The 17,892-nt window shown below is 35.8% G+C and overlaps 1 protein-coding gene across 1 annotated transcript in view; it reads left to right on the top strand.

Moving 5' to 3' along the window:
• LOC114340380 (uncharacterized) overlaps positions 1–17,892 on the top strand; it is a 1,055,195-nt gene that overhangs the window by 362,990 nt on the left and 674,313 nt on the right. The window contains exon 5 of the mRNA XM_028291124.2: positions 3,792–3,827. The gene's annotated coding sequence lies outside the window, so the exon portion shown is untranslated. The remainder of the gene's footprint in view (positions 1–3,791; positions 3,828–17,892) is intronic.

The following is a 17,892-nucleotide window of genomic DNA, read 5'->3' as shown; positions in this document are numbered from 1 at the left end:
CCCACTACTCGAGAAAATATGATCTAGAATCTAGAGAATACGAAACGCCATTCAAAGCATTGCGAAAGGTGAAATTGAGACTGCTGTTCAATCTACTCTTGAAGGAGTAAATGCTTGCATCGAAAATGATGGGCAACAATTTGAACAGTTAGGTCGTCACTAAGTAAGTCGCTTTTATTTCTTTGTTATATGTTATAGTGTTGTTTGCCTTATTGTTGTTTTAATTAATTATATACGTGTACATCTGGAAAATGTTTCTTTATTTTTTCCACAGCACACTACTTTTCCTTAACCTCGTTTACCGGTAACATTAACAGTTGTTTAAAATTTACACGTTTCTTAAGATATCTTGAGATAGAAAAAAGGTATCGACATGCGGTTTTAGGTATTATGTTGCTAATTTGGTCTAATTTTGTAATACAGGATTAAAAATGCATACTTGTATTTAATATTCTATTTCCGAAACTAGATTTACGAAAATAATTAAATAACGCCTACTAGCTGGTATATTACTAATTAGGATATTTCGAAAATAAGACTCTTACATTGACGAAAAAGAGCTGTTTTTAACAAGACCAAGTATGCAAAATTCGATTTAGCAGAACCGGACTTACAGCCATTTTTTCACAGGAAGGTTCCCACTCACCCCCACCTCTTATTTGCAAAGTAGACTTAAAAACTTGTGAAATCAAATGTGCAGAGAATTTTATGAAGAATACGATGATCGGATTTCCAGTGCCCTTTCATTACGTAAATTTTGTAAAATTTGGTTTTTTAATTTTTAATATTCAATTACGCCCTCTAGCGGTGGGCGCTAGAGGGCGTAATTAGAGCGCAAAATATTTATAACTTTTGTTATAAATATTTTTTTCTCAAAGCTGTACTATAAACGGATCCTGAGATATGGCCGAGAGCCATTCTTATTGGGACACCCGGTACATATTTTTAACAAACAATCGTGAGAAAATAAATTTTATGACTTTTTAATATGCGTGCGCCACCCGTAAGGGGGGCGCACTATGGACTCGTAAAAGGTGATTTTTTGCAGAGTTGTTTTATAAAAATATGTACAATTTACTGGTAATCTTTTCCGACAAATTTTTAAGAGAACTCCAGTTGTCGGACGCACCAAAATTTAGAAACCTCTATATTTACGAAATGTCCCCTCCCGAGAATTTTTCGAAACAGGAAAGTTGTCCGAGTCGACATGAATATGAATAACTCAATAAAAAAAAGTCCCATGAGGGAGGTAATAAAATATTTTAAGTATAGGCCCAAGGTCTATAACAATAAAACACTGAAAACTTTTGTTTTTTAGACTTCCACAAAATGTATTACAATTTATTTTCACTCAATCCGTTTATAAATAATACGGAATTTATAAAATATTTTCTAATTTAAAGAAGTGTTAAAAATACTGTAGAAAGACATTTAGGTCATAAACGTAATAACGGCATATGCTTTTCAACGGCTTTTATAGCTATTTTATTATTAACACCGAGATATTTCTCAAATGAAATATGATATAAATATTTCTGCTCTGAGAATATATTACTAAAATTTGCCGTATATTATTCATTATGCATTTTATATTACTCTACTTATAAAGAATATTAACAATAGGACTGTGCTATTACCGCACGTTTTTCACACTAGTACTGATTATATTTCTGTGCATTTCCATCTTATTGGCTTATTCAAAGAATATCTTAATTTTGTTCATTTCCTGAATTAAATGTTGTAGTTTGCCTGTTGTAAATAAGCCTGTAACGTTTCACGTAGCAATTTTGTGTGGAATTTGGGTTTTGGTTCTTTAATCTGACAAGAAAATATCTACGGAGGGATGTCGTGAAAAATATAATGCAGTTGTTTTATAATTGCTTTCCGCATTAACCGTATCCCTGTAACTATTTCAGTATTACTTATAGGCCTGAATCCCGCGTACAAAAAAAGGTTGATTATTAGTAAGCTGAGAATGCTTTAACAGTTTAACGGTGTCTAGTCGGACAAACTTAGATGTATGATAACACTGGATCAGGGGAATTTTTAATTGTGAAACAGGTTAAAAATTTGAAACGTCAGAATACGAAAACGTCACATGAATTTTGTCGAACAGAACTTCCAATTGATTTGTTACCTTTTCATTAAACTGTCATGCAAAAATCAGACAGGTGTTTATCACCAACTGGGCATTTTAATAACTACGAACATATTAAATGACAGGAATTATGTTGGTAATAAATAGCAGTCTGATTTTTGCATGAGAGTTTAATGAAAGAGCAACAAATCAATTGGAAGTTCTGTCCAACAAAATACATTGGACGTTTTCCTAGTCTGACGTTCCAAATTTTTAACCTGTTCCACAATTAAAACTTCCCCTATTCCAGTGTTCCCGTACATCAAAGTTTGTTCGACTAGACACCGTTAAGCTATTAAAACATTTTCAGCTTGCTATTAATCAACTTTTTTTTGGTACGCGGGATCCTGGCCTACTACGGTATAAAGTAAGAAGCCGGTTTACGATCATTTCCTTTTTTTGCCTAATCCTAGTACTGGTGACCGCTACTGCCATTCACCAAGTTGTTTCTATGCCATCCCTAAAAACAGGGTTGCTATTTCCATTGAATTCACTGTACGGAATAATATACTCCCCACCTTCATCATAGTTGTGGTATTTACCCGTATCCCTTTGCAAGGGGGCCATATTATAGTTATACCACATGAGGCTCCCTATCTGAACTTAGCCTTTTATTAGCTCCGGCAAGAGCAAAAACAGTAGATGGCTGAAGCAATAGATGTCCACCCCTGCGACTTGGACCCGCCAGACAGGAATTACTGATATGAGCGACAGAGAAGATGACTCTGTACCTTTAGATCAGGGTTAATGTAAATGTATGATTCTATTCCCGAAGGCAAAAATTAGTTTGTAATATTATAATGCTTTTTGTATGATACCATTGATCCAAAAGATGCCATAACCCAGACATCCAAAGTGAAAGTTATCCTCCAACACCAAATTGTTCTATATGGTCCACGTAATGTTCACTAAAAATTTACACCATTTTGAGCGTCGGGTTTGGGGGGTAGGTGAGGGAGAAGTCGGTAAATTAGTAGTTTTTTTTTACGTTTTTAGTCAATATTTCTAAAACTATGCTTTAGCGTAAACAATGTTCTATACAAAAATGTTCTACATAAAATTCAAACAAAAAAGGTCCTATACATAATTGTTATAAAATCAACGGTTCCAGAGTTACGGAGGGTAATAAGTGGAGGTTTTCGATACTTTTCATATTTTTTGCACGATTTATAATATTATTACTAATGAAAGACATTTTCTTTAACAGGATTGTATTAATCCTATTAAAAATTTAGTTTTCTTAGTAATAATATTATAAATTTCGCAATAAATATAACAACTATAGAAAATCTCCACTTTTCAGCCTCCGTAACTCTGGAACCGTTGATTTTATATCAATTATGTATAGGACCTTTTTTGTTTTAAATTTTATGTAGAACATTTTTGTATAGAACATTTTTCACACTAAAGCATAGTTTTAGAAATATTGACGAAAAACGTAAAAAATACGAATTTACCGATTTCTTCTCCCTCTCCCCCCCCCCAAACTCGACGCTCAAAATGGTGTGACTTTTTTCTGAACAAAATTTGGTGTTGGAGGATAACTTTTACTTTGGATGTCTGGGTTTGGGTCTAGTTATAGCATACTATTAGTAGTAAATTTAACTGAAAAGAACTATAAATATAAGTTTTTTAATATTTTGATTTATTTCAGATTTTACTCGTCTGGTTTTCTCAAGTAAAATCTAAGGTAAGTTAACGCTTAAGTTAATCGTTATAATAAATTTTTTATTAAACACCCTATAGAATTTTTAAACTGATAAGAGTTACTTCCCACAATAACTTCTATCTTATCTTTTTATATTTTTCCACTTTTATTTCTCTATAAACTAGCGAGGAAGTTAATTTAGATTTTCTTTAAAATAACGTCAGGACGTGATAGTGCTAACAAACTTTATTATCCAGACGGTAACAAAATAAATCTCAGCTGGTTTAAAACTTTGGTAAATTATTGACGTAAAATGAAAAACTGGTAATTGATGAATAGTGTAGTTTCCGTTGGCAGCAATTTTTTAAAATAACGTAACGAACAAGCTTTTAGAATTAACGATTGATTTCGAATTGAATTATTTATTATCTTTCCATTTTGTTTTTTAATTCTAGTCAGCAAAAATGCCAATGGTTAAAAACTAGTTCATTAAAGTTAACTTTTGTAAATTTAAGCCAATTCATTTTTAGAATTCCTGATCATCGCCTAATGAGCTTAACGAGCCAATACGCCAGTCAATGAGAGCAAGAACAGGATATTACCTCCAAATTCTATCCTACTGCATGGATTGTAATGAATTTTTGGGAATAGCCTCTACTTAGCTCCTAATTCAAAGTATACTCTATATACACTGGCGCTTTCATTTTGGGGGCGGTTCCCACATCTTCTGGGGGGTGAAAATTTTTTTGGTTAAAATAACCACAGAAGTGGTTAGAGAACCTGATTCTAAGCAAAAACTGTTTTAAAAGTTTTTTTTGAAAACTAAATATTTTTTTTGAGTTATTCGTGGTTGAAAATTGGCCATTTTCATTGAAACATAACACCTTTTCGAACGGTTTTTTGCGAATACCTTAAAAACTATACATCGAGCTAAAAAAACTACGTAAAATATTTTTGTAGCTTATAAAAAAAATAGATTCGTTCGTTCATAAATCTTTTAGTTATAATACAAAATGAGATATGGTAGGTGAAAACAGTTTGTTATTTTGGTGCATGCTCAAATTACTATATTCAACTTGAAATAACAGAGAAACGGTCGATTTTAGGTGTAAAATGTCACCAATATCATTTGTAGTACTTACAAAGTCCTTTAAAATGAGCAATATAAAATGTCAAATACATTTAAACTAAGCGAGATATAGTGCAAAAAAATTGATGACTAATGTATTTTAAGAAAAAATGAGGTTTATTTAACCCCTAATCCACCAAAATTTAAATGCATCATTTTTTCTTCTACAATACCTTTTACTGTAGTGTTATTTCTGTGTTTAAAAAGTTGGACGGGTTTAAAATGAATGGTTTTTGAAAAAAAAAGATCAAATTATAGAGCGCATTTTTAAAATTTCTTAAATATCTTTCATTTTCTCCATGTAACTCGAAAATGATAAGAGATACAGTAATGAAAAAAAAAACAAATTTTTGATCTAAAAACCCCTTCATTTTTGTATTGTATCTTTTTTCATACCTCTGATCATTTTCGAGTTACATAGGGATAAAGAAAGATTTTTAAGAAAATTTAAAAATGCGCTCTATAATTTGATCTTATTTTTTTCAAAAAACCGTTTTTTTAAACCCGTTCAACTTTTTGGACATAAAAATAACACTATAATAAAAGGTATTGTAGAAGGAAAATGATGTATTTAAAAAACTCTAACATGAAGTAAAAACCACTTCTATGTAATTGGTATATTTATTAAAATTTAAAATCCCAATGGATTGAATAAAATGTGTCCAATTCAGAACGTTTTCAGACCTATCGGTCCATCATCAGTGAATCTACAATAAAATAAGTAATCGCACTATTAAAAATTGAAAGAGTTGAAATTTTGAAAGTTAGAAAAGTGTGGTTATGATTACTTACTTGAATACTTGCTAAATAGCCCCAGAACCAAACAATGGTTGAATTTATAATTCGATTTACATTATTTCAAAGTTATTTCAAAGTGTCGGTCTTGACGGTCCAGTTAGCTGGGGCTCAGTCGATCGACAAGTTTAGTGGATTTGCGATTTGCGGTCGCTGGTTCGAGCCTCAGCTAGGTCATGAAATTTATAAAAGGCCAACGCCGTAGTATAAAACTCAATAGAGTCTACGGCTTGGTCTGGAATAAACTGGCGTCTGATCGGCCTATGGAGGAGCGGTACGGGAAGGGATAAGGGCTTCCGGCTTGGTGATACTCCTCCATAGATCCCTACCGAAGGGCGTTGACGCCTAAGAACGGTGTATACATACATTATTTCAAAGTAATATTGAACAGGCTAAACGCCGATGTTAAAAGATATAACCTCCGGGAACATGGTGAAACCCTACCAGGAAACTTAAGCAACCATCTTAGGTTAACATTGACTACCAAGTGTCAAAAGTGTGTAAGGAACTGTTTGGAGTGAAATTTCCTTACAACAGTTCCTTAGACACTTTTGACACTTGACACTTTGACACTTTTGACGTGAATCTACAATAAAATAAGTAATCCCACTATTAAAAATTGAAAGATGGTTGAAATTTTGAAAGTTAGAAAAGTGTGGTTATGATTACTTACTTGAATACTTGCTAAATAGCCACAGAACGAAACAATGGTTGAATTTATAATTCGATTTACATTATTTCAAAGAAATATTGAACAGGCTAAACGCCGATGTTAAAAGATATAACCTCCGGGAACATGGTGAAACCCTACCAGGAAACTTAAGCAACCATCTTAGGCCAAATTTACAATATTGTGAAGAGAGACCGCGAGACACTCAGTTGGTATTAACTAACTGAGTGTCTCGCTCTCAGTTGGTTTAGGAACACGGAAGGCACTTTTTTGCAAGTAGTTAATGATGCCAAAATGCTATGACCAGAGGAGGGATGTATTTGTTTGCCTCATCGATTACCAAAGAGCTTAAGACAATGTAAAATATCATGTGTTAATACAGAGACATTTATCTTGATGGAAAAGCAACAGATCCAACAGCAGTGCCGGAATCAAAAGGCAGAATTAAGGATCTCCAACCGTCTATAGACACAAGTAGCAATAAGTAAGGACGTACGATAGGGCTGCATCTTTTTTCCTCTGCTGTTGAACATTTATGTAGAACAGATCTTTCAACATGCACAGAATAATGAGAAAGGTATCAAAGTAAATGGAATGGACCGTGATAGTGTAACGTCAAAACGTCAAATATTTTTCCAAACAAATCAAAAATCAATAAATGTTTGACGTCTGTTAATGGATTATACACATGATTTGTGTAATCATTTTTAATTTTATTTTGTTTTAACAAGCATCTGCACATTTTTTCTAAAGACAAAATCCTTGTTAGTCATATCAATCATATTGCTCTTAATTTTATAAATGTTCCTACACAAAATCAAGGATTTACAAACTACAATAGTACTTACTGCGTTTCTTTAGGTTTTTAACCAGTCCTATTTGGAAATATGGTGGAAAATATACTATGAGCATTGATTACAATCACGGTTACCCAACATATTACCAGTTTGCAAAAATTAAACATCCTACAAGCAATATATTCCAATTATAAAATCGAAAACAAACCAAAACAAACACCACGTGTGAATTTCAGTTTTGTTTGGCAATTATTCCAGAGTAGCCAACATTGATTTGACGTCACGACTATCACGGTCCATTGAGAAACAATTCCGCACACAGACAGGAAAAGTATCTCTACTAGGACAAACCCCGATAAATTTCAGTAATAATTCGACTGAAGTTTCTAACTAATTCATTATATTTCTAACAAAACACGTTGAATGTTACAAGAAGCACTCCCAAATCATGGTTTACAATGTATATACATTGTAAATCATGATTAGGGAGCGCTCTTTGTAACATTTAACGTGTCTTGGTTTGTTTATCTCTAGTGCATCTTTATTGTGATTTTAGTATAAATTTTCACTACATTTAAATATAAAATAGATGCTTTAATTTGCTTCCAAAGATAGTTTCCCTTTTTTTAATTGATTGTAAATTCCCATTATATTGCTTACCAACAATTTTGGACCAGAATTTGTTACTCGTGGTTTTTTGGGGTTGCTAAACCCGACTACGCCATCAGAACCAACCTCCGGAGCACCAACCTGGTGCTGGTGCTTAGGGTCACTGTTAAGGCACGCCATCTGAAGGTTCGAGGTATATCGGCACTAAATTGATGCAAATACATTACTTGGAGGTTTTTGGAGTCACTGAACACGAATACATCATCAGAACCGACTTCCGGAGTATCTGGTGTCAAGTGTCACTGCTAAGGCATGCCATCTTCTGAAGTTTCGAGGGTTTTTGGCATTAAATTGATGCAAATAGATTACTCGGGCGGTTTTTAGGTTGCTGAAAACGAGTACGCCATCGAGCTCGACACCCGGAACACCTGGTGTTTAGGGTCACGTCATCTTCTGGAGTTTCGAGGGATTTCGGCACTAAATTGATGTAAAGAGATTATATGATGAGTTTTTGGGGTTACTGAACACGAATACGACATCACAACTGACCCCCGGAGCACCTGGTGGCCACAATTACTGCTAATGCACGTCAGCTTCTGGATTTTCGAAGGTATTCAGTCTTAAATGCATGCAAATAGATTGCTAGGTGCTTTTTGTGGGTCGCTGAATACGAATACCTTATCAGGACACCCCGGACCACCTTGTGCCCAAGGTCACTGTTAAAGCATGCTATCTTCTGGAGTTTGGAAGGTTTTTGGGCACCATGTTCACCTGGGGGTCGGTTCTGATAGTGTATATTCTTGTTCAGCGATCCCAAAGAACCCCCGAGTAATCTATTTTCATCAATTTAGTGCCCAAAACCCTCGAAACTTCAGATGAAATGCCTTAGCAGTGAACCTGGGCACCAGGTGCTCCAGTAGTCGGTTCTGATGGCGTATTCGTCTTCAACGATCACAAAACCCCTCTGGTTACAAAATAGGGCCCCTAATATACGTATATTGACATGTTTAGTCATTTTTGGATGCATTTTATGCACTTTAACTAACACATCTCAAAAAGTTGCAAGTTTCTAGGTGCTGTATTTAAAAATCGATTTATTTTGTTCTAAATGCCCTGGTCTACTATCATTTAGACAAAAATTGGTTAAATCAAGGCCATACTGTGTCAAAGCTGTGAAAGATTTTAGAGAGAAGTTAGAAATCATCTGCAAGCCTTTATTAAAGGGGAATACCAGATTTGAAACACCAGACGGAGACTTATTTTACACACATAAGTAACAATTATTGCTTGTTACTTTTCGAATCCAAGATAATAGATGACTATCATGAAAAAGCAAAGGAGAGGTTTTATCAAACCTTTAAAAAAATTTTGTCGTCGTTATCGACAATGCATCTTACCATTAGTCGACAATAAAAGACGTCGCTAACAGCTGCCTGGTGAGAGGCTGACATCATGATTTGGCTCCCTCAAAGAAAATATCATTCGATGACAATATGTTAAAAGTAGAATAAATTATTAAATGAACTACGTATAATAAAGAATTTTGTCGCTGAACACAAAGAAGCTTTCAACTCAAAAAATTTGCACTGTATATAACAACTTTTGAGTAATCTGAGCCTTATGTAAGCCTCAAATTTCCAAGAACATAATATTTACACGTTTTTGTAGTGCGGTGTCAGATACAATTACAAGTTCTCCAGCAAAAAATAATTAATGGACTGGCATAACAGTCTTCTCCGAGGAGTTTTTTGACATCATTAAGTAAAAATCCTTTATTTCGAAAATGCTACACTTTCGCGCTGAATAAAGGTCTTAAAAATAAATTTGTCACTGAAAAATGTGACATTTTTAACTGAACTTAAATTGAAATACAGCCATATCCTTAACAATGAAGTGTCGTGACCCAGTTTGAGATAGACGCGGGATGTATCTATTCTTTTCGTGTAAAATGTATTTTCTTTGAAATATTTTTGCATATAAAATAAAAGAGAGTAACGATGAGAAATTACAGTGGTGCTATTATTATTAAGCTTTACTGACAGTATCGCGTTTGCAGCGGCGAAATATATTACGATAGAAAGCTTCGAAAACGTTTTTATCAATCGTTCTTTGATACTATTAGAATGTTGTTTAAGAGGTTAAATATTTAGGGTACTTATTTTATTGTTAAGTAAAATATTCATCATCATCATCATCATCATTTGGCTCTACAACTCTATGTGAGTTTTGGCCGCGTTTACTATTTTCCTCCAGTGTTGTCGGTCCTGACCAGCTATTTCCCATTGTTGTACCCCCATTTTTCGTAGATCACTGGCTACTGCGTCCTTCCATCTCTTCTTGGGCGACCAACTGACCCTTTGCAATCGGGCCTTTCCCAAAATGTGGCGTTCAGAATTCTTTCGTCACTCGATCTTAGCACGTAGCCCGCCCATCTTAATCGGTTTGCTTTAATTAATGTAGCGTACGTTTTCATCTGCATATGCTGTCTGGAGTTCATCATTGTGTCTTCTTATCATAGATAGTCCGCAGTATCTTTCTTTCAAGTTTCATTAATTTTGACGTTTCTCGCTGGTTCAGAGTCCATGTCTTGCTTCCATACGTTATTATGGGACGAATTATTATCTTATATACTTTTATTTCTGCTGGTCTTGAGAGTATTTTTGATTTAAGTACGGTCATTAATGAGTAATATTCCCTGTTTCCTGCAATGATCCTGGCTGCCACGTCCTCTTTATATTTATTTTCATATGTTATGATCGCTCCCAGGCACTTCAATTCTTTGACGACTTCAAAGTTGTATTCAATAATTTTATGTTAAGTTACGTTTTGTCTAACCCTTGGTCTTAGGTTCTTCGTAACCACCATGTACTTGGTCTTGTCCTCGTTGACCTTAAGACCACACTTCCTTGGCTCCGTTCTCGAATAGGGTGAAAACTCCTTTTGCATCTCTGGTGGATTGCGAAATTGTGTCCACGTAATCCGCAGGGGCGTCATTTGAAATTTTGATGGGGGCAAGCATTATATATACAATACATTATATAATACTATAGTAATAAAATTGATGTAGTTTTTGTAAATTTCAGTCATTTTCATGGTCAGGGGGGCAAATACCCCCCCTGACCCTGTCAAATGACGACCCTGGTCATCCGCAAAGGCCAATAGTATTTTTGATCCTTGGGCGGCAAATCCGTTTGTCAGTTGTGGCTAAGCTTTCCTTACTGCATATTCCAGTGCGAAGTTAAACAGCAGGGGGGCGAGAGGTTCTCCTTGTCTAAGCCCGGTGTCAATGCGGAATTCCTCCGACGTGGTGCTGCCAATTCTGATCCATGCGGAAGCGTTCTCCATACTCACCTTTGCCAATCTTACCAGCTTTCCAGGTACTCCCATTTCTACCATGGTCTCCCACAAGGCTTCTCTGCTAACAGAATCGTAAGCTTGTTTAAAGTCCACGAAGATTTGATGTACATCGCGGTTGAATTCCCAGTTCTTTTCTAACACCTGACGTAGGACGAAGATCTGGTCTATGGTCGACCTTTCCGGTCTAAATCCGCTATGGTAGTCGCCTATTATTTCCTCTGCGTATGGAGTTAGTCTTCTAAATAGTATTATGGATATAATTTTGCATGTTGTATTCACTAACGATATTCCTCTATAGGTCCGACATATTTGTTTGTTTCCCTTCTTGTGGATAGGTACTATATGGCTTTCATGCCAGTATTTCGGTACCTCTTCTCTTTCCCAGACTTCTCTTATAAGATGATATATCTCAAGCTGGAGTTTTTCTCCCGCTTTTTTTAGTAGTTTCACCTGTATGCCATCTGGGCCTAGGGCTTTATGGTTTTTTAGGGACGAAATTGCGGAATTTACTTCACCTAGTGTGGGCCCTGGTATTTCAGGTTCGGCTAACTGGTACTGTCTTTGTTACCCTGTCGTTGTGGGGTTTTCTGTATTTAAGAGTTGCTCAAAATACTTTCTCCATTGACGGCTTATTTCTTCGTCGTCTATGAGCAATTGTCCTGCATCATCTTTTATAAATCTTGGGCTATTGGTCGTGTTCCCTTCTAATTGTTTTTAGGTCCCTATAAAACTGTCTAGACTGACCGGTTCTATGTTCCTCCTCGAGTTGCTGTATTCGCGCTTCTAGGTACTGTTTCTTTTTTCTTCTCAACAGTCTTCTCGGTTGAGTCCTTACGAAAATAAAATATTAGTTTACGAAATTATCACAAAACATATTAAGGAATTTTTTTTTTCTTTAGGTACCGTGTGCCTATTCAGACCTTTATTCAGCGTGAAAGTGTCGCATTTTTGAAATGAAGGATTTTAACTTAATGGTGTGAAAAAACTTCTCACAGAAGAACTATTATGCTAGTCCATTATTTTTTGCTAGAAAACTGGAGGTTGTAATGACGCCGCACTACAAATGTGTGAAAATATGTTCTTGAACATTTGAGAAATTAAGGCTCAGATTGGTAGGCTCAGATAAGGATTGCTCATATAGTGCAAATTTTTTGAGTTGAAAGCTACTTTGTGTTTAGCGACAAAATTTGTTAGTATACGTAGTTCATTTTAATAATTCTACTTTCAGCATCATCTTCTTCTTCTTCTTATTGTAATAGGACTATGTCCTGTTTCTTCTGTTACAGTCTCTGCTGCGATCCGGAGCTCTAGCTCTCGTACCATCGTTTTTTGGGTCTTCCTATGGGTCGCTTGGTGTTGGGCTTCTGTGTCTTCGCCCATTGCGCCATACGTTCAGGGTTCATCCGATCTACGTGGTCTCTCCACATGCGGCGTCGTGCTCTTGTCCATCTCACTACGTCTTGAACGCCTAGCTCTCTCAATGTGTCTTCGTTTCGTATTATATCTCTGAGTGTGATACCTCTTATGGATCTTAGGGTTTTCATCTCTGTTGTTCTCATTATTTGTTTGGTCTTTGTTGTCTCAGCTGCGTATGTCAGTACGAGTCTAACACATTTCTTATAAGTGCGGACTTTGCTTTCGGTGCTCATATATTTATTGTGCCAGATTATATCCCTCAGGAAACCAGATATTCTCGTTGCTTTCGTTGCCTACTGTTTTGTTTCTTGTCACAGATGCCTGTTGCTAGATATTTCCACCCACAAGTATCTACAATCCATTACCTGTTCGATTATATGGTTGTCCACTACTAATTTACATCTAATTGGGGTTTTGGATATTATCATCGATTGGGTTTTCTCTTTGGATAGGGTCAGGTTATATTTTTCGGTGGTTATTTTAAATTTTTGTAGTAGGCGGTGTAGGTCATCTTTATTTTCGGCTCTTAAGATTGCATCATCTGCGTAGTAAAGTATTTTCATGGTTCGGTTACCCATTTTGTATCCCTGATTCATTTTGTTAACACTACCTATAACTTCATCCATTACTAAATTAAATAGGCATAGACTGAGACTGTCCCCTTGTATAATGCAGACAGTGATTTTGATTTCTTCCGTGAGCCCGTGTGTCGTTTTTATTCGTGTTTTGTTGGACCTATTTAGCTTTTTGGTTACGTTTCTCTACCTCTGACCTATGTTTTTCTTTCCAAGGATAGTGAACACGTCCTTCAATCGTACTCTGTCGAATGCCTGTTTCAGATCTACACAACATTATATGGACTTGTCGAATTCTACTGATTTCTCAACTAATTGTCGCATGATGAAAATAGCGTCTATTGAAGATCTGTTTGGGCGGAAACCCTGTTGTTCTTCCGATACACCGACTTTCTTGTATATTTTTTGGGACAGAATGTTTGGCAATAATTTTGATGTAGAATTGAGTAGTGTAATTCCTCGGTAGTTCGTAGGATCGGCCTTTACGCCTTTCTTGTAGATGGGTATTGTTATACTCTCTCTCCATTCTGGTACTGTCATGTTGTTTACAATTTTTTGGAATAATGTTGTTATCTCTTCTATTATTTTTGTACCCCCGTATTTAATTAATTCATTTGGTATATTGTCCGAACCTGGTGATTTTCTATTTTTTGATCTTTTGATTGCTTCGTGTACTTCTTCTTGGGTGATGTTGTCATTCTCTGTTTCTTCTTGGTGAATGTTCTGTAGGTCATTTGTTTGTACTTCATTATTATCGTTAACGTCTTTGTATAGATTCTCGAAATGAGTTACCCATTCTTCTGATTTTATTGCGTTAATTTGTAATTCTTCGGGAACCGGCTTCTTCCTGTTCCTCAACATGTTCCATACCTTCCTTTGATCCCCTCGTAGGTAAATCATGTTCCATGTCATTTGAGAATTTTTCCCAATATATTTGTTTTAGATTTTTGATTGTGTTAGTTGTTCTATTTCTTTCTGATTTATATCATTGAATAACTTTTAACACATTTTGTCGAATTGACGTAGATCACCTTATCCAGAAATGTGCACTAATGGCCAGAGGAAATTAAATTCTTGTGGCTGGCTGTATACCATAAATCACAAAAAATTACTAAAATCCTTTATTAAAATCCCTTAAAAGCACTACGTCACAGAACATTTTCGGAATAACAATTCCATCATCAGTGTTTTCACCGGTTGAAAATACATGCCTGAGCCACCAAGATATATGGGTAAAAACCCTTCAGATATTATATTATAGTTTTAAAAGTTTACATTATTGTATTAAAATCACGGTGATATTTAAAATATTCCTGGATTTAACATCAGGCAACACGGCAACATTATGGTGACTCAGACATGAATATTACTGGAATTTAACACTGTTGATGGAATGAGTATTCCGAAAACTTTCTATTCTGTGATGTAACCCTTTTTAGGGATTTTTTAAATATACATTTTTCAAAGAAATTTACTATTTTTCCACAGTTTTTTATTAATCTTTTTTGTTAAATATGTAGTTTCTTGTTAGACGTTACATATAACTTAATGGTAGGGGAGCCCAAGCGGGGATTTTTACAGTTACTCGAGCGCGTCAGATTATCATATGGGGAGAAACCTGGTGCCCTGCAGATGTACCTCTACCATATATTAGCTCTTAATACAGGGGAGTTCGTTAACGGAGGCCCGAAAAAAAATCTATCCTTAAAAATACTCGAAATTGTCAGATTAAGATTAGGTAAGTTAAGGACATGCAAAAAAGTGTATATTTCAAAAATTTGACGATTGGAGCGGGGCGTACGGAAATGGCCGAATCAAAAAATGTTTGTTTTTACGAAGTTGAAGAAAAAGGGTTGACGGGTGGTCGTAAATAAATTACTTCGCACTTGTTAGTATTTTTGAATTTAAACGTATATTGATTATAACTAGATACGTAACAGGATTAAAAATAAAAGGGCTATATGTGTGTTGCGTCTCTGAATGTTTTGACTCGAATCGGCCTTCGTCCCTCGTCCCTCCGTCCCGTCTTGGTTGAGACGGGAGCGGAGGTAGTAAAAAATGAACCATATATGTATTAATAGTAGCCGCATTGGCGTAGTGGTCCGCATTTTCAGATATCATTATAAATGTACCTACATAATTATAAATGTGCGTAAACAAAAAAAAGCGAATATTTCGCGAAATGAACGTCAGATCGAAAAAATAAAAACTACGTGTTCAATATTTTTCAAAAATCTATCGAATGATACCAAACATGATCCCCCACGGAGAGGGGTGGGAGGTAAATTTAAAATTTTAAATACAAATCCCGCGATATTTTGCAAAGTAAACATTAGATCGAAAAACTGCAAAATACACTTAATCAATATTTTGAAAAATCTATCGAATGGTATCAAACACGACCCCCTACGGAGGTGGAGTGGGGTTACTTTAAAATCTTAAATAGGAGCCACAAATTATTATTTCAGATTTGGATTCTTTACGTAAAAATAAGCAACTTTTATTCGAAACATTTTTTCGAATTATGGATAGATGGCGTAATACATTGTTGGAAATGGAAAATTGAATTAAAAAAAATGGAAAGTCCCCACTAAAATGAAAAACTTTACCTAACTTTTTCGATTTTAGGACCTACTCTTCAGAACCCAATAGGTCCCAAAGCGCTCGAGTGACTGCACATTTAGCATACTTCGCTACCCTACTATAATAAATAGGTACACTGCGGCCAAAATTAAGGCATAATTTTAATAATCCTGGTAAATCAAATAATTTAAATGTTTAGATTTTTGAGATAATATATTATTGTTTACTCGGGTATAGTGCAAAATTTGTCGAAAGAACAGCAATAAACGCTGATGTTTGTATCTTTTTTTGCACACAAATTAAAGACATGCTTGTTGTGGTTAATTTTAATTTGAATTTATTTGGGTTGGAGTACGTTGTGCTGAATGTTCAAAGGAGGGTTTTTAAGTTTATTAAGTGTTTTTTTATTTGTACTGGACCACCAGTAGCAAAAAAGTCGAAATTTGTCAGAAAGTTACTGTATTACAATCGTTAATCTTCGCGAAAAAGGGTACTGTCAAGTTGAACTCGCTTAACGGTTACATGTCACTCAGTCAACCACTCCAAGAGTCTTAACACATTTTACTGTTACTGGAAGTAACTCGAGAAGACTCGGCCAAGGCCGTAGAAGCATTATACCGGATTTATACTCAGCCCTGTTCGGCAGGGAATTGGACAGGGAAGTGGGCAGCGTGAATGTGTAAATAGCTCACTCGCGCTGCTGCTCGTCATGCTAATACTATTGCACCTACATACCCCAAGAGTCTGTTTTCTGTGGCGGAAGTCAAAGGGAGGCAGCGCGAGGACGAGTGGGTATTCACATTCAACTAATCTCTCTCTCACTTGCCGCCGGCAAAGCGTCAAGTGAGTAAGGGAGCAAGACGATGCTTTCATCACATTCCTTTCTTGTGAGTCATTCGGTAATGAGTTGTGAGGACATTGGCGAGGAACGGCGAGGAACTGATGTAAACACCTCACTCGCATCGATATCGTATTTCGGGCAATATTTCCGTCAACGACAGCAGCAGTGGCAATAGCTGAGTATAAATCCGGCACAACTAAGTGCTAATCACGACCGATTTTTGACCCTTTGTACACTGAGACAAAGGCTTGTTACCAATCCTTCTCTACAAAATGAGTTTTTGGATAGTTATAACTTTAGAATCACCCAAAATATGATAAGAAGGAGACTTACCGTAAATGACCTGCTCCCTGGACGGGCGCCCACTGATACATTATTGACCAGAGATCATAGAAGACAAAGATTGCATTTTTCTCGTGAACATGTTGTTTGGAATAATAACTATTGAGAAGGATATTGTTCACCGATGAATTCAAGTACTGTCTTTTTTCTGATGACAGGCAGAACAGAGTGTACAGAATGCCTGGGGAACGCTACGTAGAGTGTAACACTGTAGGGACGGTACAGTATGCTGGCAATGGTGTGGGGTGGGATTAATTTGGAGACTCGTACGGAGTTAGAATAGATCGCGGGCGGCTTACTTCACACAGGTACATTACAGATATTTTAGAAGAACATGTCGTTCAATTTGCACCATGTAATGGAGATAACTTCATGCTTATGCAAGATAATGCCGGGACACACATTGCAAGAATTGTGGAGCAATATCGTCAGGAGGTTTGGATCGCCACCATGGTGTGGCCTGTGAGATGTCCCGATATCAACTCAATAGAACAGGTTTGGGACATCGTAGGGAGATCTACATAATGCACCAAACACATTAGATCAACAGTTTTTGCGATTAGTTGAAATTGTGGATCAAATTGATCAAGATGAAATAAGAATGGTAATTCTCAGTATGGAGAGACCGTTGTAAGGCAGTAATAAATGCCAGAGAAGGAAATATTCACTACTAGTTTAATTTTCTTGAACGTTAAGAATTTTCAATTCCGTCATTTTTTTGTGATTTTTTACTGCAATACATTTTTTCTACGAGCGTGCAAAAATGTCTACTTTCGCGCACGCATCTTAGTTTAAAAAGTTTCACTTTTCCGCACGCGTGTTACTTTTCCGCACGCGTTTTTAACTTTTCCGCACGGGTGTTAATTTAGATATATGTTAATATGGCCTTAAAGTAATTATAATATATGCAATAAACTAATATTTAGATATTATTTACTAATTTATTTCAAATATATCTTATTGTGTTCCTGTTTTAATGAAATTAACGCGACA

Source organism: Diabrotica virgifera, chromosome 3 (genome assembly GCF_917563875.1).
Source record: "Diabrotica virgifera virgifera chromosome 3, PGI_DIABVI_V3a".
Classification (NCBI taxonomy): Eukaryota; Metazoa; Arthropoda; class Insecta; order Coleoptera; family Chrysomelidae; genus Diabrotica; species Diabrotica virgifera.
The sequence above is the reverse complement of the archived record's forward strand: the minus strand, read 5'-3'. Positions and strand labels throughout refer to the sequence as shown.